At 41.9% G+C, this 25,869-nt stretch overlaps 1 protein-coding gene across 2 annotated transcripts in view; it reads left to right on the plus strand.

Annotated features, from left to right (window-relative positions):
• Positions 1–2,505: 2,505 nt before the first annotated feature.
• The window catches only part of LOC110521236 (zinc finger protein 609), a 181,666-nt gene continuing 158,302 nt past the window's right edge, over positions 2,506–25,869 (plus strand). The window contains exon 1 of one of the 2 annotated variants that reach the window (XM_036968847.1): positions 2,506–2,636. The gene's annotated coding sequence lies outside the window, so the exon portion shown is untranslated. Of the gene's footprint in view, positions 2,939–25,869 lie in introns of both variants that reach the window. The other variant, XM_036968845.1, reaches the window with a different exon arrangement.

The following is a 25,869-nucleotide window of genomic DNA, read 5'->3' on the forward strand; positions in this document are numbered from 1 at the left end:
AGCCAGCGTGCACAGAGTGGAGGAGGCGACGAGAAGATGGAGTGCCAACCCTGACTGCCGCCCTCACTGGGTGAAAATGAACCCATTAATTCAGTTTCCCCTGGCCTCCCTGTGCCCGCTGCCGTCGAGATGATTCCCTCTGTCATGTCAAAGGCAACATTATCATATCCCTGTTGCCTGGGTAACCAGCTCGTAACGCCTGTGTGGAGTGTGGAGAGCGAGCATCGCCCCCCCCCCCCACCCCCACCCCCCTTCCTGCTTTCCCTCCCACCTGACAGAAGGCGAGTAAATACGAGAGGTTATCTCTGCGCTGCTGTATGACAAATAGCATGACACGTTTGCCTGTCATAAGCACTGATTCTCCCTTTCCTGCAGCTGTTGCCTGGTTTCACTCTTAACAATTAGCCTCAGTGAGCTCTGTGCTGAGGCATGGGTAGACCTTGGACAGCCTGCTCATTAGTACAGCTTTTCTGCTGCCGTTTAAACTGGCAAGATCTGCCCTCACTTCTAGTCGCCATCTCAACTGTGAAGATCGGTGTTAGAGGGTAATTATGTTCCATCCTTACTCAAACCATTACTCACTTTTTTTCCCCCGTTACAGACATTCACCCACTTTCCTACTACACTGACTGAACCCCAACTGTCATTTTCAGACCAGTACATTTAAAAAAATATATAACGTGGCAAGTCAGTTAAGAACAAATTATAATTTACAATGGGTGGCAGGGTGGTTAGTGGTTAGAGTGTTGGACTAATAACCGCAAGGTTGAAAGTTCAAACCCCGAGCTGACAAGGTACAAATCTGTCGTTCTGTCCCTGAACAAGGCAGTTAACCCACTGTTCCTAGGCAGTCATTGAAAATAAGGATTTGTTCTTAACTGACTTGCCTAGTTGAATAAAGGTAAAAAAATGACATCCAAGTGGGGAACAGTGGGTTATAACTGCCTTGTTCAGGGGAACAGTGGGTTATAACTGCCTTGTTCAGGGGAACAGTGGGTTATAACTGCCTTGTTCAGGGACAGAACGACAGATTGTTGTTACCTTGTCAGCGTGGGGATTCGATTGAGCAACCTTCCGGTTACTGGCCCAACGCTCTAACCACTAAGCTACCCTGTCGGCCCAAATCCACAGTAGCCTATCGCTGAAACTGGATTGAGCTGAATAGTATCACCACTACTCAATTAGAAGTGAGTATATGCACCCGCCTGATATTTGATTACCCAGATAAGACACATTTCACTAACGAGGAAAATGACCTTTGCCCTTGTGTGGAGTTAAAAGTATAATTTTTTTTTGCTGTGACAAGGCAACTGCATTTATCATTCACCTGTTTTTGGTATCTTTGATATCCATAACTGTGCTGTCAACCTGAGGAAATAAACAAACACAATACTCTGCATTAAATCTCTATGCAGTTGAGACAGAATCCTGAAATAATGTTTCATGTGTATTTATATGAAACAGACTCTATGTGGAAAATATAATATCAAATCCTGTGAATTTATATGAAACAGACTCTATGGGGAGGCAGGGTAGCCTAGTGGTTAGAGCGTTGGACTAGTAACCGTTGCAAGTTCAAACCCCCAAGCTGACGAGGTACAAATCTGTCATTCTGCCCCTGAACAGGCAGTTAACCCACTGTTCCTAGGCCGTCATTGAAAATAAGAATTTGTTCTTAACTGACTTGCCTAGTTAAATAAAGATTGAAAAATATATATAATATCAAATCTAAGGTATTTGTATTGAACCAAATATTTTGTAGAGTAGCCTTGTTATCTCATCTTAAGCACAACATACATGTGTGCATTTTGACAGCCCCCGCCCCCCAAAAATAATGTAGCTATGTCTCATTTCTGTTGCCACGCATTTACAAAGAACTATCTTTTCCCTGTCATGTCAAAAATGAAATCATCCAAGTCACCATTAGGATGTCTCCCGAGTGGCACAGCGGTCTAAAGCACTGCATCTCAGTGCTAGAGGTGACACTACAGACCCTGGTTTGATTCCAGGCTGTATCACAACCGGCTGTGATTGGGAGTCCCATAGGGTGGAGCGCAATTGGCCCAGTGTCGTCCGGCTTAGGGTTTGGCCAGGGTAGGCCGTCATTGTAAATACGAATTTGTTCTTAACGCCTAGTTAAATGAAGGTTAAATAAATAAAATAAAACAATTAAATAGGAGACTCATTCACAAAACATCCCCAATCCCCTCCATGATCTTGTTCCAGTTCTTCTCAGCTAGTGTTGTACCCATAGAGATAGATAGAGGACTCATCTTGCTATTAGTGCTTTTATAGCGTCTGCTACAGCATGGCCAGCGTCATTGAGGCTACAACCCATACGAATCTCCACCCAGTTGACTACTTTGAATACTTTAAAATTGCGGAAGCGTGGTGGAAGCCCTCAATGGCGCTGCCCATGCTAGAATAGCCTTTTGGCCACTAGAGGCCTCTATCATTCTCTATGTTTGTATCTACCGCTTCAAGCGGTTCAGTCCACGCAGATCTTTGTCCCTGAATTTGCAAGTGGCTCGTTCTGCTTGTTGGTTACATTGTATCGCTCCCCTCAGCATTGAACGATCCAAACAGCCATCAAGATATTAGAGATTTCAACGAAATCAAATCCAGGAATTAAACTGGTGAGGAAACTGCCAGAATATTGGATTTTTACAATTTGGACCAAAGAAAGGATATGCTTTATTTTCAACCAGGGCTTTAAACAGATTTTCAACGGGATCTCAACGTGTGATGGCAGCAGTCCAGTGAATTAGCCGTTCCCTTCCCCTGGCGTTGGATTTCTTGGGAGCACGTTGATTGATTTGTCTGTGTATATTTGCACATTGGGGGGGAGGTGGGGTGGGTCATCAAAGTGGTTTTTACCTTTACTATCAGGATCTATGGAGTGTACATAAACATTCGCTGGATTGGGTTTGTCAAAAGGGTAAGTTAGCCAACAACATTAAGTTTTATACTAGTGAAGGAATTTGTTCTACACTTTAGAAAACGGGGACTTAGCCAGCCTGCTAGTTAGTAAGCGCATGAGCTAGCTTCGTTAGCTAATGCTAACCTGGAAAGCGCGCTGGTTAACTTGCTAACAGTTAGCTTCTCTGGCTAACAACTGCTTTCGTGCATTGCTTTGGTGAACCCCCTCTTTGTCTGAGGAGCAGCTATTTCCACACAATCACCCGACATGAGTTATTCGCTTCTTGTCCTAAAATACTGTTCACGAGCCATATAATTATCCCAGTAGGATAATGCCCTGATGTAATGTGTGCATTTGTGGGAATAATGTTTAGCCACTAAATACATGTTCAACACGGACTCCGATGAGGACATTGTAGGACTGTAGCAGCTAGGATGAAACTGGCCATTTAGCAAGCAGTTTAGATAGCAAGTTATAATATTAAATGTGTTTTAACTATATCTGATATATTACTGACGTTAGTCCATTTAAAACATATATATTCTATACCAATGCTTGTGTGCACTTGTCATGCGTTTCCCTAAGTGACTTGAGATATTGCTAGCTATCCACATGTAGCTACTAGGTACGTTTGACGTTTTAGTAATTTCGCAGATGCGCAAGTCTTATTCAGAGCAATTTACATTAGTTAGCTAACAGCGTGTCTATCAAAAATCAAGCTAGTGTTTTTTTTTTGTAGTTTGGCTCAGCCTTTTGCAAAGAACATGCTGACATGACGGTTATTAAGTGTACCAGTCAAAAGTTAGGACACCTAATCAGTCAAGAGTTTTTATTTTTACTATTTTCTACATTGTAGAATAATAGTGAAGACATCAAAACTGTGAAATTAAAACACATGGAATCATGTAGTAACCCAAAGTGTTAAACAAATCAAAATATATTTTAAATTCTTAAAAGTAGCCACCCTTTGCCTTTGACAGCTTTGCACACTCTTTGCATTCTCTCAACCTGCTTCACCTGGAATGCTTTTCCAACAGTCTTGAAGGAGTTCCCACCTATACTGAGCACTTGTTGGCTGCTTTTCCTTCACTCTGCTGTCCAAATCATCCCAAACCATCTCAATTGGGTTGAGGTCGGGTGATTGTGGAGGCCAGGTCATCTGATGCAGTACTCCGTCACTCTCCTTGGTCACAAGTAGCCCTTACACAGCCTGGAGGTGTGTTTTGGGTCATTGTCCTGTTGAAAACAAATGATAGTCCCACTAAGCGCAAATCAGATGGGATGTCGTATCTCTGCAGAATACTGTGGTACCATGCTGGTTAAGCGTGCCTTGAATTCTAAATAAATCACTGACAGTGTCACCAGGAAAGCACCACCACTTCCATGCTTCATGGTGGGAACCACACATGCAGAGATCATCTGTTCACATACTCTGCGTCTCACAAAGACACAGCGGTTGTAACCAAAAATCCCAAATTTGGACTCATCAGACCAAAGGACAGATTTCCAACGGTCTAATGTCCATTGCTCGTGTTCCTTGGCCCAAGCAAGTCTCTTCTTATTGGTGTCCTTTAGTAGTGATTTCTTTGCAGCAATTCGACCATGAAAGCCTGATTCACAGAGTCTCCTCTGAACAGTTGATTTTGAGATGTCTGTTACTTGAACTCTGTTACTCTCTGAAGCATTTATTTGGTCTGCAATTTCTGAGGCTGGTAACTCTAATGAACTTATCCTCTGCAGCAGAGGTACCTCTGGGTCTTCCATTCCTGTGGCGGTCCTCACGAGAGCCAGTTTCATCATAGGGCTTGATGGTTTTTGCGACTGCACTTGAAAATGTCTTTCTTTTCTTCCAGATTGACCTTCATGTCTTAAAGTAATGATGGACTGTCGTTTCTCTTTGCTTATTTGAGCTGTTATAATATGAACTTGGTCTTTTACCAAATAGGGCTATCTTCTGTATACCACCCCTACCTTGTCAAAACTCAACTGATTGGCTCAAATGCATTAAGGAAATAAATTCCACAAATGAACTTTTAACAATGTACACCTGTTCATTGAAATGCATTCCAGGTGACTATCTCATGAAGCTGGTGGAGAGAATACCAAGTGTGCAAAGCTGTCATTAAGGCAAAGTGGCTACTTTAAAAACAATATATAAAATATATACTTTGTTTAACACTTTTTGGGGGGTTACTACATGATTCCATGTGTTATTTCATAGTTTCTACAATGTAGAAAAGAGTGAAAATAAAGAAAAACCCTTGAAAGATTTGGTGTGTTAACTTTTGACTGGTCCTGTATGTTTTGGTACACTTAATAACAGTGATATCAGAATGTTCTTTGCCAAGGCTGAGCCAACCCACTAAAAAAACCTTTTGGCTGGTCCTGTATGTTTTGGTACACTTAATAACAGTGATATCAGAATGTTCTTTGCCAAGACTGAGCCAACCCACTAAAAAAACCTTTTGACTGGTCCTGTATTTCACAGTATTTGCCAGGGGGAGCCATCTTACCTGACACTATAAAGGTATCCCAGACTACTCAACATGCTCCTTGATTGAATGACTCAAGTCAAAGAGGCGTGGTGAAATCACAGGTCTACCATAAACATTTATTCAATCTATATTTATTTTGTGTTAAGATTGCAAGACATTACTGGTTATGGTAGCCTAGTGGTTAGAGCGTTGGGCCAGTAACCGAAAGGTCGCTGGATCGAATCCCCAAGCTGACAGGGTAAAAATCTGTCGTTCTGCCTCTTTGACTTGAGTCTTTGTCGCCCGGGGAACCCACTGTTCCCCGGGCGCCAAAGACGTGGATGTCGATTTAAGGCAGCCCCCCGCACCTCTCTGATTCAGAGGGGTTGGGTTAAATGTGGAATATACATTCAGTTGGACAACTGACTAGGTATCCCCCATTCAAAACTGCCGTTGATAATAGCCAGTCTACCAAGGAGGCTAGATTTATTTTAACAGTGGTTATGGTTGCTGTTCCTTGGTCCTGGTGACCTGAGGTTGATCTCCACTTTGGGAACTTGCACCCCCCCAATTGCTACAGTGGTGTTAGAAGTCGGATTACCTGGTATGGTCATCGAAGCCACAGGCAGGCGTGTGAATTTGCTTTAAAAGAAAGTCAGTGTGGGGACGTACTTCCCGTTTGGTGTAAACAAACCTGCCATTTTGATTAGACTATTTAACTGCTCCCCCAAGGTAGATTACTTTTTTTTCTTGGACTAATGGTTACGTCCGCAGCCCTTGATCTTGGAGACCTGTGTTTTAGACTGTTGTCTCCTCTGGATTGTTACAGTAATGTCTATGGTTCTCTGTGGCTGAGCACGGTCCTCTGTGGCTCAGTTGGCTGAGCACGGTCCTCTGTGGCTGAGCACGGTCCTCTGTGGCTGAGCACGGTCCTCTGTGGCTGAGCACGGTCCTCTGTGGCTGAGCACGGTCCTCTGTGGCTGAGCACGGTCCTCTGTGGCTCAGCACGGTCCTCTGTGGCTCAGCACGGTCCTCTGTGGCTCAGCACGGTCCTCTGTGGCTCAGCACGGTCCTCTGTGGCTCAGCACGGTCCTCTGTGGCTCAGCACGGTCCTCTGTGGCTCAGCACGGTCCTCTGTGGCTCAGCACGGTCCTCTGTGGCTCAGTTGGCTCAGCACGGTCCTCTGTGGCTCAGTTGGCTCAGCACGGTCCTCTGTGGCTCAGTTGGCTGAGCACGGTCCTCTGTGGCTCAGTTGGCTGAGCACGGTCCTCTGTGGCTCAGTTGGCTGAGCACGGTCCTCTGTGGCTCAGTTGGCTGAGCACGGTCCTCTGTGGCTCTGTTGGCTCAGCACGGTCCTCTGTGGCTCAGTTGGCTGAGCACGGTCCTCTGTGGCTCAGTTGGCTCAGCACGGTCCTCTGTGGCTCAGTTGGCTCAGCACGGTCCTCTGTGGCTCAGTTGGCTGAGCACGGTCCTCTGTGGCTCAGTTGGCTCAGCACGGTCCTCTGTGGCTCAGTTGGCTGAGCACGGTCCTCTGTGGCTCAGTTGGCTCAGCATGGCGCTTGCACCAGGATAGCAGGTTTGAATTCCCGGGACCACCCTTAATGTAAAATTTATGCATGCAAACCTCTTAAGTCGCTTTGGATAAAAAATATATAAAAAGTCTGCCAAATGGCGCATTACTGTGTAGCAAGTAGAATGTTTTGTTTACTCTCTTGGTGCATTGTCTCCCTGCTGCAACTTGAGGAACTTCAAACAGGCTTGTTACGGTCTCCATGTTAGCTGGTTCTGATCATGGGATAAAGTGTATACAGCATCCAGTACACCTAGTTGCCCTCAACGGCATGACACAAAATTCAATGAAATAATTTTTAAAGGTTTTTAAGATAAATTCCGACATGAAGAACCAAGTAAGTTTATATTCTATACCCAAGTCACAAAATCTAAACATTGTTTAAGTCACAACAGGGTCGTTCAATGTCATTTCAGCAAGCCATGACACCCATCATCTCAGATTTAAACAAATTATTTTCTCTAGTTAAAAACCAGTAAGATGAGCATTCCGGAAACATTCTTTTGTTGACGTATAAGGCAGCAGCTACTCTTCCCGGGGTCCGGCAAAATTAAGGCAGTTATACAATTTTAAAAACATTACAACACATTCATGACAGAATTCATAAGGCTGTGTGCCCTCAGGCCCCTACTCCACTACCACATATCTACAAAATCTATGTATGTATATATATATATATATATATAGATTAGATTTTGTTTTGTAGATATGTGGTAGTGGAGTAGGGGCCTGAGGGCACACAGCCTTATGAATTCTGTGTGTGTGTATATATATATATATATATATATTAGTGTATGTTTGTTGCCACAGTCCCTGCTGTTGCATAAGGTGTATTTAAAAAAAAAAAAAAAAATCAGATTCTACTGCTTGCATCTGTTACCTGATGTGGAATAGAGTTCCATGTAGTCATGTCTCTATGTAGTGGAATCTTTCTAAGCTTGCTGTGTTATTGACAGACACCCCATCTCACCCTGCTATCCCCCTGGTTAATCTGTGCTAAGTGGAGTTCGAAGGCAAAGCAGGCCTGGGTGGTATACCGTATTTTACTATATATCGGTTTGGGTTTTTACTTTACCTTCTATAACGGTATTTGAATGTTTTGATTTGTTAAATGTGATATGCCATGTGTAATGTCCATTTAAAAAATAATAATAATTAGTTTACTCCGCTACTTGAGTCATCCCTCTTCTCTCTCTCGCTCTCTCTCGCTCTCTCTCGCTCTCTCTCGCTCTGTGTGTGTAGAATGTTTTGTTTACTCTCTTGGTGCATTGTCTCCCTGCTGCAACTTGAGGAACTACAAACAGGCTTGTTACGGTCACCATGTTACATCCTGTAGCTGGTTCTGATCATGGGATAAAGTGTATACAGCATCCAGTACACCTAGTTAAATAATATGCTGCTTTCCACACAGACCTAGTCCCACCCCCTGTCAATCAAGGAGTGCGTTTGTTGTTGCTTGATCACGAGACACTAGCATTCAGTCTGCATGGTCAATGCAGCACATGCAACACTGTTGATGACAATGTTTTTTCCACTTTGATCTTAACATAAATCCACAAGCGTCCTATAATTACGATATTAGTTTGTTTATTACATCTGCAAACAGCTGGTTTGTATTTTCTTAGCAAATTAAGCTAAATTGTATTAGCCACTAATGCTAATCGTTAGTTAGCTGGCTAGCTAACTAGCTAATAAAGGTACTGAGTCAGAGCAAACGTAGCTAGCTAATACAGCCTGATACCATTACTGTGGAGGCTTAAATCAGCATGTTGTTTGTGCAAGAGTATCTTCTAAATCAAAGAGGAAATAGGCGAAGCATGAATATGTTGGCTATATCAGTAAAGATTTGAATATAGCCAAAGATTATAGGGTCCCCTAGGAAACACTGACCAACACTTTGTTTCTTACCCAGTTTTGATCTAAATCTCAATTGCAACATTTGGTTTAGAGGTCGACCAATTAATCGGAATGGCCGATTTAATTAGGGCCGATTTCAAGTTTTCATAACAATCGGAAATCGGTATTTTTGGGCGCCGATTTTTATTTTTATATATATATTTTTTGATTCCTTTTATTTAACTAGGCAAGTCAGTTAAGAACACATTCTTATTTTCAATGACGGAACGGTGGGTTAACTGCCTCGTTCAGGGGCAGAAGGACAGTTTTTCCACCTTGTCAGCTCGGGGGATCCAATCTTGCAACCTTACAGTTAACTAGTCCAACACAATAACGACCTGCCTCTCTCTCGTTGCCTGTTACGCGAATACAGTAAGCCAAGGTAAGTTGCTAGCTAGCATTAAACTTATCTTATAAAAGACAATCAATCATAATCACTAGTTAACTACACATGGTTGATGATATTACTAGATATTATCTAGCGTGTCCTGCGTTGCATATAATCTCACTGTGAGCATACAAGTATCTAAGTATCTGACTGAGCGGTGGTAGGCAGAAGCAGGCGCGTAAACATTCATTCAAACAGCACTTTCGTGCGTTTTGCCAGCAGCTCTTCGTTGTACGTCAAGCATTGCGCTGTTTATGAGTTCAAGCCTATCAACTCCCGAGATGAGGCTGGTGTAACCGAGGTGAAATGGCTAGCTAGTTAGCGCACGCTAATAGCGTTTCAAACATCACTCGCTCTGAGCCTTCTAGTAGTTGTTCCCCTTGCTCTGCATGGGTAACGCTGCTTCGATGGTGGCTGTTGTCGTTGTGTTGCTGGTTTGAGCCCAGGGAGGAGCGAGGAGAGGGACAGAAGCTATACTGTTACACTGGCAATACTAAAGTGCCTATAAGAACATCCAATAGTCAAAGGTGAATGAAATACAAATAGTACAGAGAGAAATGGTCCTATAATGCCTATAATAACTACAACCTAAAACTCCTTACCTGGGAATATTGAAGACTCATGTTAAAAGGAACAACCAGCTTTCATATGTTCTCATGTTCTGAGCAAGGAACTGAAACGTTAGCTTTCTTACATGGCACATGTTGCACTTTTACTTTCTTCTCCAACACTTTGTTTTTGCATTATTTAAACCAAATTGAACATGTTTCATTATATACTTGAGGCTAAATTGATTTTATTGATGTATTATGTTAAGTTAAAATAAGTGTTCATTCAGTATTGTTGTAATTGTCATTATTACAAATACATTGCAAAAACAAATCGGCCGATTTAATCGGTATCGGCTTTTTTTTTGGGGTCCTCCAATAATCGGTATCGGTATCGGCGTTGAAAAATCATAATCGTTCGACCTCTAGTATAAACCAATCAGAATGGAGAAAGACCCATTGAAATCACTTAGAATATATGTTTTGCCACCCTAGGATTACTCACTACTCATAAAGCAAATTTACAACTTATTAATCAAAAACTTAAAATACTGTCAAAAATGTGAAAAATACCATATATGATATTTTGGGCATATCGCCCAGCCCTAAGGCAAAGGCAGATGTTTGCTTACTTGCGTATTGTCTATTTGTTTTGCCGTGGCGTGTGATTACCGCCCACTCACGCCTCTCATTGTTGAGGTGTTGCCGCTACTTTCCTGTTTGGCTGGAGAATATAACAAGCGTCTAGGCTGAGGGCTAAGGAAGAACGTGAGTTCTACACCATTTCCTCAATATTCTTCTTGGACAATGGATATTAGCTTATTTATTGTCGTCCCCAGAGATTTTCATCAGTGAAAAGAGAAACGCCAATCCCTTTTATGCCTATTTCTGTCATTGTACAAATATATTCTCCAGCGTATCCATCCTAAAAAGTGAAAGCAGTCTTTATTCTCAGCGCTGAACCGTGACCCTTTTACCTGTGGGGCCCTAAGATGAAAAGATTTCAAAGTATTTAAGGAGTATTTCCGTAGACTCCTAGTCTGGCTGTTTTGATAACCATTTTCAGAGAAACGTTGAAGACCTGACGTTTATCAAAGTAGTTTGACCCTATTGCCTATATTTTGTGCTGTGCTCTCTTTCAATAGGCCTAAACACTTCTCACTGACAAACATAACCATGGCGATAGCAGCGATTCGTTAACATAGCGTAATGTTTGTTCACCTTCCAGACCAGAGAGAGGCCTATTCTACATTCTGAAGTGGCTCATATCCAGTTAGGCAAATCCTTTAGGCATGTATTTTCATGTGACTAGACCATGACCATTGCATGCAACATTGATTGCATGAATCAAAAAATATCATGACGAACATTAGCGAGGCCTTGGGCAAGTTATGGAGTCGTTGTTGAAGATTACACCCTGCGGTTTCATCGGTCTGTAAAACCTTCTACATTTTGCTGTTATCCTGTTTTTTTGTGACAGTGTTTTTTCATTGTTGTTGCCAATTCATGCCCTCATTTATCTTAGTTGAGACCTATGATCTGGATTAAATCACTCCATTGGTGCGTCACAAGGTCGCTGATATCCTTCGCTAGGTGACGTTAGTATAAAGGTCAGCTAAGTCTCACTCCCTTTTTCACTTGTTATCGTGCAGCCTCTTGGCTGAGACCCAGGTGGCCTATGGGAGAGGAGATATGTTGTCGGGAGTAAAAAGGAAATTGCCCGATCTCACTGCACATCTGTTGGCCCTCATTCTGAGAGGTAGGCCAGAGAGCGGGCCACTAACCTTTTGGAATGACCGCAACCCCAGACTCGTATCTCCCATCATTAATCACAACCAATTGAATTTACAATGAGAATGATAGTATTGGTGTAACCAAGGACTACGATTTTTTTCTGTTGGAAATTGATTCATTTAATCCTCCGGAGGCTATGTGGAAAGTTATATTATAATTTGACCTCAGGCTTTTTTGGGGGATTGTTTTACATATGGAAAAAACAACTTTTTATTCATTCAAAGAAATGTGAACTGATAGGCTGACAAACTGGATGGCACTCAAATACAATTTCTCAATGACTTAGAGTTCCTTTTTAACACTTTACGATAGAGGATGAACAATGCCATTTTGAGGAGCTTTACATTTACAAAGACTTTGACAAGTACAACATCCCTAGGGCATCCCCAGTGAGTATTTTAAAGCAGTGTTTGCATGACAGAATGTAGGCCTCGTCTAACGCTAACAGCCATCAAAGTCATCTACTTGGCTATGACGGCCGTGAATTACATTGCATGCTAATGGCCCGTGGGACTGTGGTTTATTTTTAGTACCGGGCCTACCGTTTTCATTTTATTGCATTTGCCATTTTAAACATGAATAGTTACGCTCAGAGACATTAGGCATTATGGGTAGTCATTTAAAAAAAAAGTTGTGGTGCACCATCAGTTTTGCTGCTCAATACGTCCATTGGCCTCCCAGCTCCAAAACCCTTTCTCACCAATAAAAAGAATGAGGGAGAAAAAAAAAGCATGGCTCTTCAATACTAAGGATTGTTGTCTAGAAGAAGAGGGCCATTTTGTGTACTGAGGTCACCTAGGTCTATAGTTGTTGGTAAATCCCATGTAGGCTACAAAAGGGGAACTATTGAAATGAGACGTCACATGATCTAATAATGAGAACGTTCAGTCCTGACTTAGGCCTGTAGCCTAACCCCCCCCCATTCCATTGGCTAACCTTAACTCTGATATGCATAGAAAAAGTTTGAGGCTTTGACTCATTAGGCTAAATATCCTAAACCAGGTGTTCCGAAACTTTTTTTGGGGGGGGGCCCACGACTCAATTTTAATATCAGAAAATGTTCACACCCCCTGACATATGATCAATAGCCAGTGGTTATTTTTTACATTTGAGGATATGACAGTCTATTGAAATTCAGTCGCACAGTATTTTTTTTGACGGTATTTGGTTCTGCTCTATGGGTTTGAAGTGACTGAAGTAAAAAAGTAACTGCTATTAGCGTCCGTCTGATCCTACATTTCCCACGAGTACATTAACTAAACGCTGCATTTGTTTTGTCCCAAACAAATGGTAGGAAGGAAGGTTTCTTATTGGCTCAATTTTTTCACACGTGATGTAGAATGTTGGTCCCCTTAACCATTTCTCTTTTTTGAAAGAACAATCATTAGCCTACATCTGTCACATTATCAAAAGACCTGATTGGTTGCTGAGTGAACCGCAGTTATTGGATAATTGTGATATTGATTGGAACATTGCTCTTTTAACCCACCCCCATGCTACTACATGGACATAGTGAGCAGTGTTAGGTGTAGTGTGAGTGCCTCCACACGTCGTTGGTAGTGTAGACTAAACTGTGATATGGACAGTATTCCTATACAGGATCGGTTGCACTTAAATTACCCATTGGATGCACACCAACTGATGACAAACCAGATAGGATTTATGTGCTTCAGCAGGGGACAGCCGGAGATCCCTGAAAGAGCAACGAGCCGAGCTAGTAAAGCTTGCGGCATAATCATGACATGATTTTTTTCCTAATGTGTTCAGCATAATGTAGAACAGTTAATGATGTGTTGCGGTGTGCTAGGCTGTGAAATGTTTCTCATATCTGAGCTAGAAAGAAAGGTGAGCCTGTAGAGGACAGGTACGTCTTTGAACAGTCCCAGACGTCCTGATTTTATTTATTTTTACCAAACATGTTTGATTTTACCGGCACAGTCTTCGATGCTCTTGTAGTGTGAGATGTGCAACGACACTTTTTTGAGAATGGTGATCAGGAATAGCCAATGCGCGCGCTCGCCAGAGGAGAAGCCAGTGAGATGTTGTTTCATATCACCCAGAATGTGTGATGACTACCGCTAGCGTGCGTTTTGTACTAGTCAAATCGTCACAGCTCGGAAGTTCACGAGCAGTGTTATACAACTAAACATTTTGGCTAGATATTTCAACTCTGTAGTTGAAAGTGTGTGTGAATGTCTGATTTGAAAACCTTTTCAGAAAACCTACGATAAATCTTATCACATAATTGTTTTGGTGAGACAGCGTGGTATGGAGAATCCTCACGACCAAGTGAAGAACCTTGTAGTGTGTGCTCAACACCACGTTGACAAGACCCCCCAAAAATACAGCAAAGATGGTTGTTTAATGTGAGACGCTCAGAGATTTGGGGGATTTTTGAAAGGCGTGTAGTGATGGACGGGCTTAAGTTGTCATGTTCATATTGGTTTTACCAGGCTTAAGTTAGGCTAGTTAGTCATCATGGCTGTGGCATGGTAATTGTATAATCGCGTAAGTGCCAATTTTTTTTTAATGGATGGAGACCGTCAATGAACTTAATTTTCAAATCGACAGACTTTTACCCAATAAGCAGTAAAGTAAAAGTAAGCCTAGTTCACATTTTAACAGCTGATGTCAGGAGAGACGAGACGAGAGGAGAAACACTAGCCAGTTTTTTTGAATTTTTCTAATTCAATTTTTTTAAATCTTTTTTTTTTTAAACCTTTATTTAAGTAGGCAGGTCCGTTAAGAACAAATATTTACAATGATGGCCTACCTAGTATCATGAAGTGTATGCACCCAATAGCTTACCAAAAACAGGGTACACTGTGACAGTCAGGAGTGTTTGTCTTGGTGTCTGAAACCTATTTCCTGTTTTAACTAGCCCAGTATTTTAGTCTCTCTTGCCTTAGCAATGCTGGTCTGTATGACCCTGAGCTTAGAAGCTTTGATCAATTGCAAAACATCTTGTGAAAATCAATTGCATTGTTAACCTTGCAATATGAGGTTAGGGCTGTCTATGATGGTTTATATTCCTTGCACATCCCTTTGCATAATACAGCTCCTGACAAAATTTTGGCTACACATTTAAAATAATTTGCCAAACAAGTTGAGCTCCTGGAACAACCACCATAAGAACAGCTGTTGAATAAATCTGCCCTAATGAAGCGTTTCTTTCCATCTATTCAGAGTCCCTAACAGAACCTTCTTTGAGTGCCTTGGAGGGTATTCAGAGTCTCTAACAGAACCTTCTTGAGTGCCTTGGAGAGTATTCAGAGTCTCTAACAGAACCTTCTTGAGTGCCTTGGAGAGTATTCAGAGTCCCTAACAGAACCTTCTTGAGTGCCTTGGAGAGTATTCAGAGTCTCTAACAGAACCTTCTTGAGTGCCTTGGAGAGTATTCAGAGTCTCTAACAGAACCTTCTTGAGTGCCTTGGAGGGTATTCAGAGTCCCTAACAGAACCTTCTTGAGTGCCTTGGAGAGTATTCAGAGTCCCTAACAGAACCTTCTTGAGTGCCTTGGAGAGTATTCAGAGTCCCTAACAGAACCTTCTTGAGTGCCTTGGAGGGTATTCAGAGTCCCTAACAGAACCTTCTTTGAGTGCCTTGGAGGGTATTCAGAGTCTCTAACAGAACCTTCTTGAGTGCCTTGGAGAGTATTCAGAGTCTCTAACAGAACCTTCTTGAGTGCCTTGGAGGGTATTCAGAGTCCCTAACAGAACCTTCTTGAGTGCCTTGGAGAGTATTCAGAGTCCCTAACAGAACCTTCTTGAGTGCCTTGGAGAGTATTCAGAGTCCCTAACAGAACCTTCTTGAGTGCCTTGGAGAGTATTCAGAGTCTCTAACAGAACCTTCTTGAGTGCCTTGGAGAGTATTCAGAGTCCCTAACAGAACCTTCTTGAGTGCCTTGGAGAGTATTCAGAGTCCCTAACAGAACCTTCTTGAGTGCCTTGGAGGGTATTCAGAGTCCCTAACAGAACCTTCTTGAGTGCCTTGGAGGGTATTCAGAGTCCCTAACAGAACCTTATTGAGTGCCTTGGAGGGTATTCAGAGTCCCTAACAGAACCTTCTTGAGTGCCTTGGAGGGTATTCAGAGTCCCTAACAGAACCTTCTTGAGTGCCTTGGAGAGTATTCAGAGTCCCTAACAGAACCTTCTTGAGTGCCTTGGAGGGTATTCAGAGTCCCTAACAGAACCTTCTTGAGTGCCTTGGAGGGTATTCAGAGTCCCTAACAGAACCTTCTTTGAGTGCCTTGGAGAGTATTCAGTCCCTAACAGAACCTTCTTGAGTGCCTTGGAGAGTATTCAGAGTCCCTAACAGAACCTTCTTGAGTGCCTTGGAGGGTATTCAGAGTCCCTAACAGAACCTTCTTGAGTGCCTTGGAGGGTATTCAGAGTCCCTAACAGAACCTTCTTGAGTGCCTTGGAGGGTATTCCGAGTCCCTAACAGAACCTTCTTGAGTGCCTTGGAGGGTATTCAGAGTCCCTAACAGAACCTTCTTGAGTGCCTTGGAGGGTATTCAGAGTCCCTAACAGAACCTTCTTGAGTGCCTTGGAGGGTATTCAGAGTCCCTAACAGAACCTTCTTGAGTGCCTTGGAGAGTATTCAGAGTCCCTAACAGAACCTTCTTTGAGTGCCTTGGAGAGTATTCAGTCCCTAACAGAACCTTCTTGAGTGCCTTGGAGAGTATTCAGAGTCCCTAACAGAACCTTCTTGAGTGCATTGGAGGGTATTCAGAGTCCCTAACAGAACCTTCTTGAGTGCCTTGGAGGGTATTCAGAGTCCCTAACAGAACCTTCTAGAGTGCCTTGGAGGGTATTCAGAGTCCCTAACAGAACCTTCTTGAGTGCCTTGGAGGGTATTCAGAGTCCCTAACAGAACCTTCTTGAGTGCCTTGGAGGGTATTCAGAGTCCTACTTTCAGAATGCATAATTGTACTACTACTGAGAAAATGACTGGGTGTTTCTGAATACATAATGGTACCAGGGATTCCGTTAGGGGAAAATGTGGCACCGGACATTTTGACCAGTAGCATTTTAAATTGAACAGACATTTCGAGAAATTTACCAGACCTATATACATTGGGTGTGTAACCTGATTAGTCCGTCCACCCACAGTGCTCAGAATAACAGAAAACACATTTTAGATTTATGGTTACTCATCTAAACGGAGCTTGATGATGCAATACGACCTGCGTCCTTCTTACCGAATTCCGACGCACACTTTGAAAATGTTATAATAACTGCCACGTTTACTTTTTTCCTCCGCCAACAAAAGGAGTAACGAACATCAATCACTAGCCTATGTCAATCTACTATCCCCCCCATAGTAGAAAAGTGTATCTATTCTATGGGTCAACTTGCCATTCTGTGTGAGAAAGAAATAGTCTATTTCCAAACTCACTCTGGGACAGTTGTGGGACCGTAGATCTGAAATTTAGGCCTAAAAACAACTTTTATAAAGCAATGAAGCTGTTGCAACAGATCTGAAAGTTTAGCTTAAAATGTTAAACTATTATTTCTTCACGTTAGCGCACGAGGCAGTAGGCTACACGGGAATGTTCGTTCCCGTAATGCAATAAGCAGCAAAACACTGTCAAAATCACACCGCACATGCGAGCGGTTTCATGTGACGGAGATGGAAATATCCATTAGAAATGTTAAAAGAGGGGAGATCTAAAGATGATACAACTAGCATGGGTTGCTAATATAACTAGGAATGTGCCTTTGGCTACTGGACAATGAAAGAAAGTTGATTGTAGAAAACCACTGACATGAGAGAATAAGACTGGTTTCAATGGCATATGGAAGTCTTTATAAAATAATTGTCTCCACGTTTGTATGGTCGAATTTGACTTTGAAGCAAGGTAAGACATGTCTCATAATATGAAGTAAAAATGCATACTGCCTCCAGCTCTTTTCAAAGTGGTGTGTGACAAAGCTGAAGCCTACTTACTGTTGCGTATAGGCTCTTGAATGGGAAGCGCGCGCGTCAATTACCATTTGAGGAAGGACGTTTAAAATAAAAAATGTCATCGTTATTTTTAATCGTGGCCAAAAAAAAGGCTTTTAACACATTGATTGCATTTAGAATTTGTTACGCAGTGATTGGGCTTATAAAAGCACATTTCACTCCAGCAGGAATTGAGCTGTTTAAGAAGCTGAAGCAGCAGCTCTCGCGCTGTCTGACAGATTTTCCTCTCATAAGCTCTGTAGCTGTATGCTTTGCGCGTGCGATAAACATTAACGACTAGTGAAAACGCAAGCGCCAATTTAGTTCCACTAAATTAGGCTTATTAATGATTTGTATTTCTTCTCCCAGACAATTGGCAAGTGTCAGTTGTATTTAAAAAAATGTTTTTAAAATCTCCCAAAAAACGTCTATTAGCGGGTAATGGAAACCCTGAATGGTCCTCCTACTGAGGTGACTGGGTGTTGATTCAAAATGCAAATTTTTGAGGTCTTTTTAAATGTCTGATACTGTTTGTTCAACTATCGAAGCCGTCATGGATGGACACTTTCAACCATTGCTGGTAATGCTAAGATATTACGATCATTCATGACTTTGCTTGGTATTAGTATAATTTGTAAACTAATCTACCATCTTGAGTGTCTTACTGCCTATTTAAGCATAACCAGGGGATTTCTGGGTTCCCCCTCCACTTGGTTATCTCTCTGTTAAGTCATTTAAATAGAGTTGTGTTTTGAAGGCTGGCTGTACGCCTCACCACAGAGGGAATTAAATTAAAAGTGCAGTGTTTTCCATTAGCGCCGGCTGTCGGGTACAGATTACCTGACATATATTACCCCTTACGATGTAAGTTCAAATCCTTCCAACGGTGTGCAATAAAAAGCAAAGAAGATCTTTGAACTGTGGACTCAAATTTATTGCGGTATTGTGTTGGGAAGAAAAATGCAATTATCACCTTGAAAATGAAGAGGTAGGGAGGGGCTCAATTCAATCCAACCCACATTGCAGTATTTACTCAGTAGCTCTTTTTTTTCCCAATGGTCAAATGAACTCAGATTGGTCTTGAGTGCTGTATTAAAAACCTACGACTACTGACAGGGCGGCCCCTCTCACAGGTATGCTTTCACCTTTTCAGAATTAAAGTGTGTGGGCATGGGATGAATCTTGTAAATAAAATAAAAACCTGCATGGGATTAGAATTTACAACAATTGAACTATGAACCAACTGTCTTTAGTGGACTGAGTCACCAATCAGTTATAGCGGTTGGGTAAAAAATACAACAATTTGACATGAACACCGTTGTCATCTATTTCTTGTTAAGATGGCTACCAACATCAACGTATAATCCTCATAGCCTACATGTTTTCTTTCTTTGTAAAAGCACATGTATGAAACGGTAAGCAAAAACGTTGAAATCCGGTCATATGTGGAAATGTGTGCCTTTTACTGCCCTTTTTTTGAATTTTGTGTAATGTCAGCAGTCTAGTCAAGGAAGCATCACGCAAAAACACATATTGGCACATACCAACAGCCATTGCCAAATAAGTCACCTGCTTTTATAGTAGGCCTTGAGGAGGTACCGCTCAGTACATCTAGAAGGGAGTTTCATAGCAAACTTTGAAATTATGTAGAGACACTATTTCAATGGTAGAGTCGAACCGCTAGGGGCCAGAGAAGCTACATTTACTGTTAAAACGCCAACATAACTTTTTGCATCAAATTGTCTAAATGAAGTTCCGAATTGACGTGTTTCACTGTAACGAAACCTAAAACATTGGGTTTTGAATTAAAAATGTATTTTTGTTTTCATAAATTGCTCTTTAATTTATTTTTCAAGATAAGGTGGGCTATTAAATAATTTGTTTTAATAAAATGCATAATTTGAAGAACCAAACATCATTGTGGCAGTTAATATCTTGCAGTAAAACTCTAACACTTGAATCTCTATTTTTTATCTAACCTTTAACTAGACGGGTTAATATAATTATTATTATTTTTTTTTTTAAATGCTCTCTTACTTAGAAAATAGTCCAGATCATATAGGCCTAGACAATATCCCAAACAACTAACAATACACTGAATTCATACATTTTAAATTGTAAACACATTTTTCTAATCTGGGGGGGTAAAGTGAATAAAGTATTAAATCATTTTGCTGTGTATTTCGGATGTAATCAAGGCATTATGATGAATCAGAGGCCACCAAAATAGAGCTCATTTCAGAAAAACAAATTTAACCTAGGGGGACAACCTCCCACAACCCCCCCCCCCCCCCCCCCCCCCCCCCCCCCCCCCCCCCCCCCCCCCCCCCCACGGTCCCGAGGGTGCCTAGCTGGCTACTTTTTCTATTTGGCTGGCTACTCTATTAACTTGTGGAAAATGCTTAGTGTTCTTTCTTCTGACCGGCCTTCTGACCCTGCGTCTGACAGAGTGACAGCCAGTAAGAACTCAGCGTTGAGGGGAGAGGGAGAGAACGGAAGAGTGCAGACCTGTGACAGGAGTCAGGACACCGCTGACAGGCTTGCAGTGTCTCAGCTGCAGCTTTAGGCTTGCAGTGTCTCAGCTGCAGCTTTAGGCTTGCAGTCTCATCAGTTACGGTCCTTGTATTGAATGTCACACGGCTCTGGTTCCATAGCCAAGCCAGCACCTTCTGGAACGTTCCGTGATGGCTGGCAGGTGGGTGAGGATGTAAGCCTAGGCCCTCCAACGTCATTCTGGTCTGTGGTTAACACCGGAAGTCACAGTTCACCACAGCATTCTTAATTTTTGATTGACAGACCACATAACCTGTCCACAGTTAACCTCTGTGTCTCTGGTACTTAAATGTCATCAAAACCTTTTCTCTAGGAATTTTCTATCGTGTGCCAATTTGATGTCCAGGCTTATTGTCTCTGGAGGGTGGAGGAAAGGCAAATGTTTTGAGCATTGGACTGTATTTCTCCCCTAGATTACACGAGGGCCTATAAAGAATTTCAGACACATTTTCCTTCTTGATTACACATCACTGTGGCAGTAACTCTTGTCCTGCGCTCCCCAGCGAGTACAGTTTCTCCATAATGAAGCAGGATTGAAGCTTTTGTTCCTTAGGCTGATGTGATGAATGAAAGTGTTTTTCATTTTTTAAAATCTTTTTTAAGTTAGACGCCCTGAAGATACTGTGAGAGAGGAATCGGGCAGCTGAATGAATCAATAAGATTGAGTGCCCTCTAGAATGAGAAGTAGCTTTGTTTACAGTTTAATGTGGGATTATTTTGGTAATGTCGCTGGCTAGGATTACTGGGATCGATGGAACAAAACCTTTTGTTGTGCTTGGCAAAATTGTGATGGCGCAAACTGACTTTCCAGCCTGCTCATTTGCAATCATAACTATGGGTTAAAGTTGTACAATGCAGAAATCGCTCCGCCATCTCCTAGTTACTAAAATCCTAATAGTCGGCCTAATTTCAGTTTGTGACAAAATAAGACCGTTTAGTGTAGAGAATCATTGTACCATCTAAACTGCTGTGAAATATATTTCCCATAACCAACAATAGTGTTTTCAGATGTTTGAAGCTGCTGTACAAAAAACGAAAGTAAAAGACGCAAAAAACAACATTTTAAGAACGGAAAGCATAGAAATGGTGCGTATAGAATATATCTACCGCTTCTTATACTTGATTTCAATTAGAATGACAGATCTACAACATATGTTTCTATGTGAATTTGGTCAGGTCGCCCAGAAAAGTGACATATATTGCAGCTTTAACCAAATGCCAGTCAGTCCCTATGGCATTTCCACACAAGCACTGTACAATTACATAATTGTCTGAAGGATAGCCTATGGCCTGCAAATTAAAGCCTATTGTGTTTTCACTTTGTCTACTGTTGCAAAAAACCTGTAGAGTTTCTTCAGGTGTGTCAGTTGAGGACTAGTCAAGCCTGGTCTGCTAGCAGTTTGTGTGGATTTGTTAGACCAGGCCTTATTGATTTAGGCTAATAGGCCAAACTGATGAAGTCATTCTGACGCTAGTTAGTTGAAGCCATTGAAGTAAAAACAGATTGTCAGTTTTGAATGGATCCCAACGAATGGCTTATTAATACTGGGAAGTGTCGTGATGCTGCCATCTTGTTAAATATGGCGTAAACTTCTCATATGGCGTAAACATCTCATAGCACTGAGTGCTAATTTGAGGATCTTGGGTTTACAATGAGATGAGACGCTTTAGGATGACGTGAGCCAGTTAACTACTGGATTCAATGCTCGTACTTGACATCTTGAAAATTGCTCAGGACCTCAGACTGGGGCGAAGGTTCACCTTCCAACAGGACAATGACCCTAAGCACACAGCCAAGACAATGCAGGAGTGGCTTCTGGACAAGGCTCTGATCGTCCTTGAGTGGTAAGAGCCCAAACTTGAACCCGATCAAACATCTCTGGAGAGACCTGAAAATATCTGTGCGTCAACGCTCCCCATTCAACCTGACAGAGCTTGAGAGGATCTGCTGAGAAGAATGGGAGAAACAACAATCATGTTGTGGGGGTGATTTGCTGCAGCAGGGACTGGTGCACTTCACAAAATAGATGGCTTCATGAGGATGGAAAATTATGTGGATATATTGAAGCAACATATCAGGTCATCAGTCAGGAAGTTAAAGCTTGGTCGCAAATGGGTCTTCCAAATGGACAATGACCCCGAGCATACTTCCAAAGTTGTGGCAAAATGGCTTAAGGACAACAAAGTCAAGGTATTGGAGTGGCCATCACAAAGCCCTGATGTCAATCCTATAGAACATTTGTGGGCAGAACTGACAAAATAAAGCATGTGTGAGGAGGCCTACAAACCTGACTCAGTTACACCAGCTCTGTCAGGAGGAATGGGCCAAAATTCACCCAACTTATTGTGGGAAGCTTGTGGAAGGCAACCTGAAACGTTTCACCCAAGTTATTTAAAGGTTATGCTACCAAATGCTAATTGAGTGCATGTAAACTTCTGACCCACTGGGAATGTGATGGAAGAAATACTATTATTCTGTCATTTCACATTCTTAAAATAAAGTGGTGATCCTAACTTACCTAAGACAGGGAATTTTAATAACTAGGATTAAATGTCAGGAATTGTGAAAAACGTCCAACTTCAACTGTACATACTACAGTAGAAATGACAACAGGATATACAGAAAATAAGGCACTTACTTTGATAGGAACACATGTCCAAAATTATTGTTTGTAAGGTAAACAACAATGAAGACAATGCGAGTGCCAGATAGAAAATGTTTGGGGAGAAGCTTGCAAGACTTTGCAACTGTCTGCATACTTGATCTGCGGAAACACTGGGGAACTGCTTGGGCTCTCCTCGAAGAAAGAAGTTTGTAAGGCTCATTAAAGCTTCAAACCTGTGAGTTGTCCGCAACAGTGAAATGTGAGTTATTGAGGTGGATACACACCTCAATTCAAATTCATAGAACATAAAACTTGTTGGAAAATTATTTGAAATAGACAAGTTGATGCAACCAATAGATAATTAGAAGGCAGTGTGTCTTGGTTTGAGGGCAGCGGGGGATAACAGTCCTGTTACGTAACAAACAAAATTTGGAACGGGGAGTGCATTTGGACATCACGTGTGTGTGTGTATATATAAGAAGAAAAAAACTCTCGCTTTGGCGACCGTTAAATATTTGGAAGTCCCACATGTAAAGGTTTTAAAGAGGGCAGCTGTGACATTTTGTCCCACCTACTGATGGTGCTTGATTGAGCATGGATCACTCCTAAACTTTTGTTTCTGTCCTTCTACATTTCTACTTGGAAGCACTCCTTGTAAAGAAAATTCAGCGTAGATCCCTGAACTATAATAAGCCACATCACTCAGCCGTTTGTGTCAGGGTAGGCACGTTGTTGATTATAGATCAGTTGTTTTGTGTCAGGGTAGGCACGTTGTTGATTTATAGATCAGTTGTTTTGTGTCAGGGTAGGCACGTTGTTGATTATAGATCAGTGTTTTGTGTCAGGGTAGGCACGTTGTTGATTATAGATGTTCAGTTTGTGTCAGGGTAGGCACGTTGTTTATTATAGTTCAGTTGTTTGTGTCAGGGTAGGCACGTTGTTGATTATAGATGTTCAGTTGTTTGTGTCAGGGTAGGCACGTTGTTGATTATAGATCAGTTGTTTGTGTCAGGGTAGGCACGTTGTTGATTATAGATCAGTTGTTTGTGTCAGGGTAGGCACGTTGTTGATTATTGATGTTCAGTTGTTTGTGTCAGGGTAGGCACGTTGTTGATTATAGATCAGTTGTTTGAGTCAGGGTAGGCACGTTGTTGATTATAGATCAGTTGTTTGTGTCAGGGTAGGCACGTTGTTGATTATAGATGTTCAGTTTGTGTCAGGGTAGGCACGTTGTTGATTATTGATGTTCAGTTGTTTGTGTCAGGGTAGGCACGTTGTTGATTATAGATCAGTTGTTTGTGTTAGGGTAGGCACGTTGTTGATTATAGATGTTCAGTTGTTTGTGTCAGGGTAGGCATGTTGTTGATTATAGATGTTCAGTTTGTGTCAGGGTAGGCACGTTGTTTATTATAGTTCAGTTGTTTGTGTCAGGGTAGGCACGTTGTTGATTATAGATGTTCAGTTGTTTGTGTCAGGGTAGGCACGTTGTTGATTATAGATCAGTTGTTTGTGTCAGGGTAGGCACGTTGTTGATTATAGATCAGTTGTTTGTGTCAGGGTAGGCACGTTGTTGATTATAGATGTTCAGCCGTTTGTGTCAGGGTAGGCACGTTGTTGATTTATAGAGCAGTTGTTTGTGTTAGGGTAGGCACGTTGTTGATTATAGATGTTCAGCCGTTTGTGTCAGGGTAGGCACGTTGTTGATTATAGATGTTCAGCCGTTTGTGTCAGGGTAGGCACGTTGTTGATTATAGATCAGTGTTTTGTGTCAGGGTAGGCACGTTGTTGATTATAGATCAGTGTTTTGTGTCAGGGTAGGCACGTTGTTGATTATAGATCAGTGTTTTGTGTCAGGGTAGGCACGTTGTTGATTATAGATCAGTGTTTTGTGTCAGGGTAGGCACGTTGTTGATTTATAGATCAGTGTTTTGTGTCAGGGTAGGCACGTTGTTGATTATAGATCAGTGTTTTGTGTCAGGGTAGGCACGTTGTTGATTTATAGATCAGTGTTTTGTGTCAGGGTAGACACGTTGTTGATTATAGATCAGTTGTTTTGTGTCAGGGTAGGCACGTTGTTGATTATAGATGTTCAGTTTGTTTGTTTGTTTTTTACCTTTTGTATCTACATTTGTTTTGCCTTAACATACATTGGTTAAAATACACAGGTCACAAAAATGAAATGAAGCAATACACCATTACTAGTAACACATTTCTTGCAGGGCCTAAACTTTTTGGCTCACCAGCCACTGTGGAACCTAGATTTAAAAAATAAATCAGCCACTCATTTTTATTACCAGCCCAAATATTTTTTGTGGACATAATTACATAAAAAACTAAGGGATGACTATGCTTTGTATTGTTCCTAAAACAAGTAATGTATTACTAAGAGGTAATGTGGTATATAAGCTCAATTGTTTTTAATTTTTATGGCCAGAGTCTTTTAATCAAAATATATCGTAGACAACATTTTCAGCTGACCCTTAAAGGGCGGGAGGTTACTGTGATAATGGGGCCATTTGAGTCCTGTCACTAGTGTCTGTGAGATTTGGGATCTAACTGCTAGGGCGTCTTTTTCGCTATCAGTTGCAGCAGCAGACTAAAACTAACGTTGGAAAAACAACAGAGCTTGTGAACAAAACCAATGTAAATAGCCCCCCCCCCAAAAAAACACGCTGGCAAAGTCTCACTTTGTCGTCTTTAGAGTAAATAAGACCAACAATGAAACTATCAGCACTTCACTCATTCAGCTCCCCCACCAGGCAGTGTGTTTTCCCGGGGTGGGATATAGGATTCCTATTTCTTTGCGTGATTAGCGGTTAAGAAGCAGAGCGACTTTGAAAAACAGCTACTGCAGCATTTTTTTATGACTCTTACTTGCACATGTACTCATACTTAGACTATTTTTATTCACAAATGTGACACTCTCGCTGTAGATGAGACGCTCTCGCTGTAGATGAGACGCTCTCGCTGTAGATGAGACGCTCTCGCTGTAGATGAGACGCTCTCGCTGTAGATGAGACGCTCTCGCTGTAGATGAGACGCTCTCGCTGTAGATGAGACGCTCTCGGACGCTCTCGCTGTAGATGAGACGCTCTCGCTGTAGATGACGCTCTCGCCGTAGATGAGACGCTCTCGCTGTAGATCATTGGAAATTGACTACCCCCTGGCTGG

This window comes from Oncorhynchus mykiss, chromosome 30 (assembly GCF_013265735.2).
Source record: "Oncorhynchus mykiss isolate Arlee chromosome 30, USDA_OmykA_1.1, whole genome shotgun sequence".
Taxonomy (NCBI): domain Eukaryota; kingdom Metazoa; phylum Chordata; class Actinopteri; order Salmoniformes; family Salmonidae; genus Oncorhynchus; species Oncorhynchus mykiss.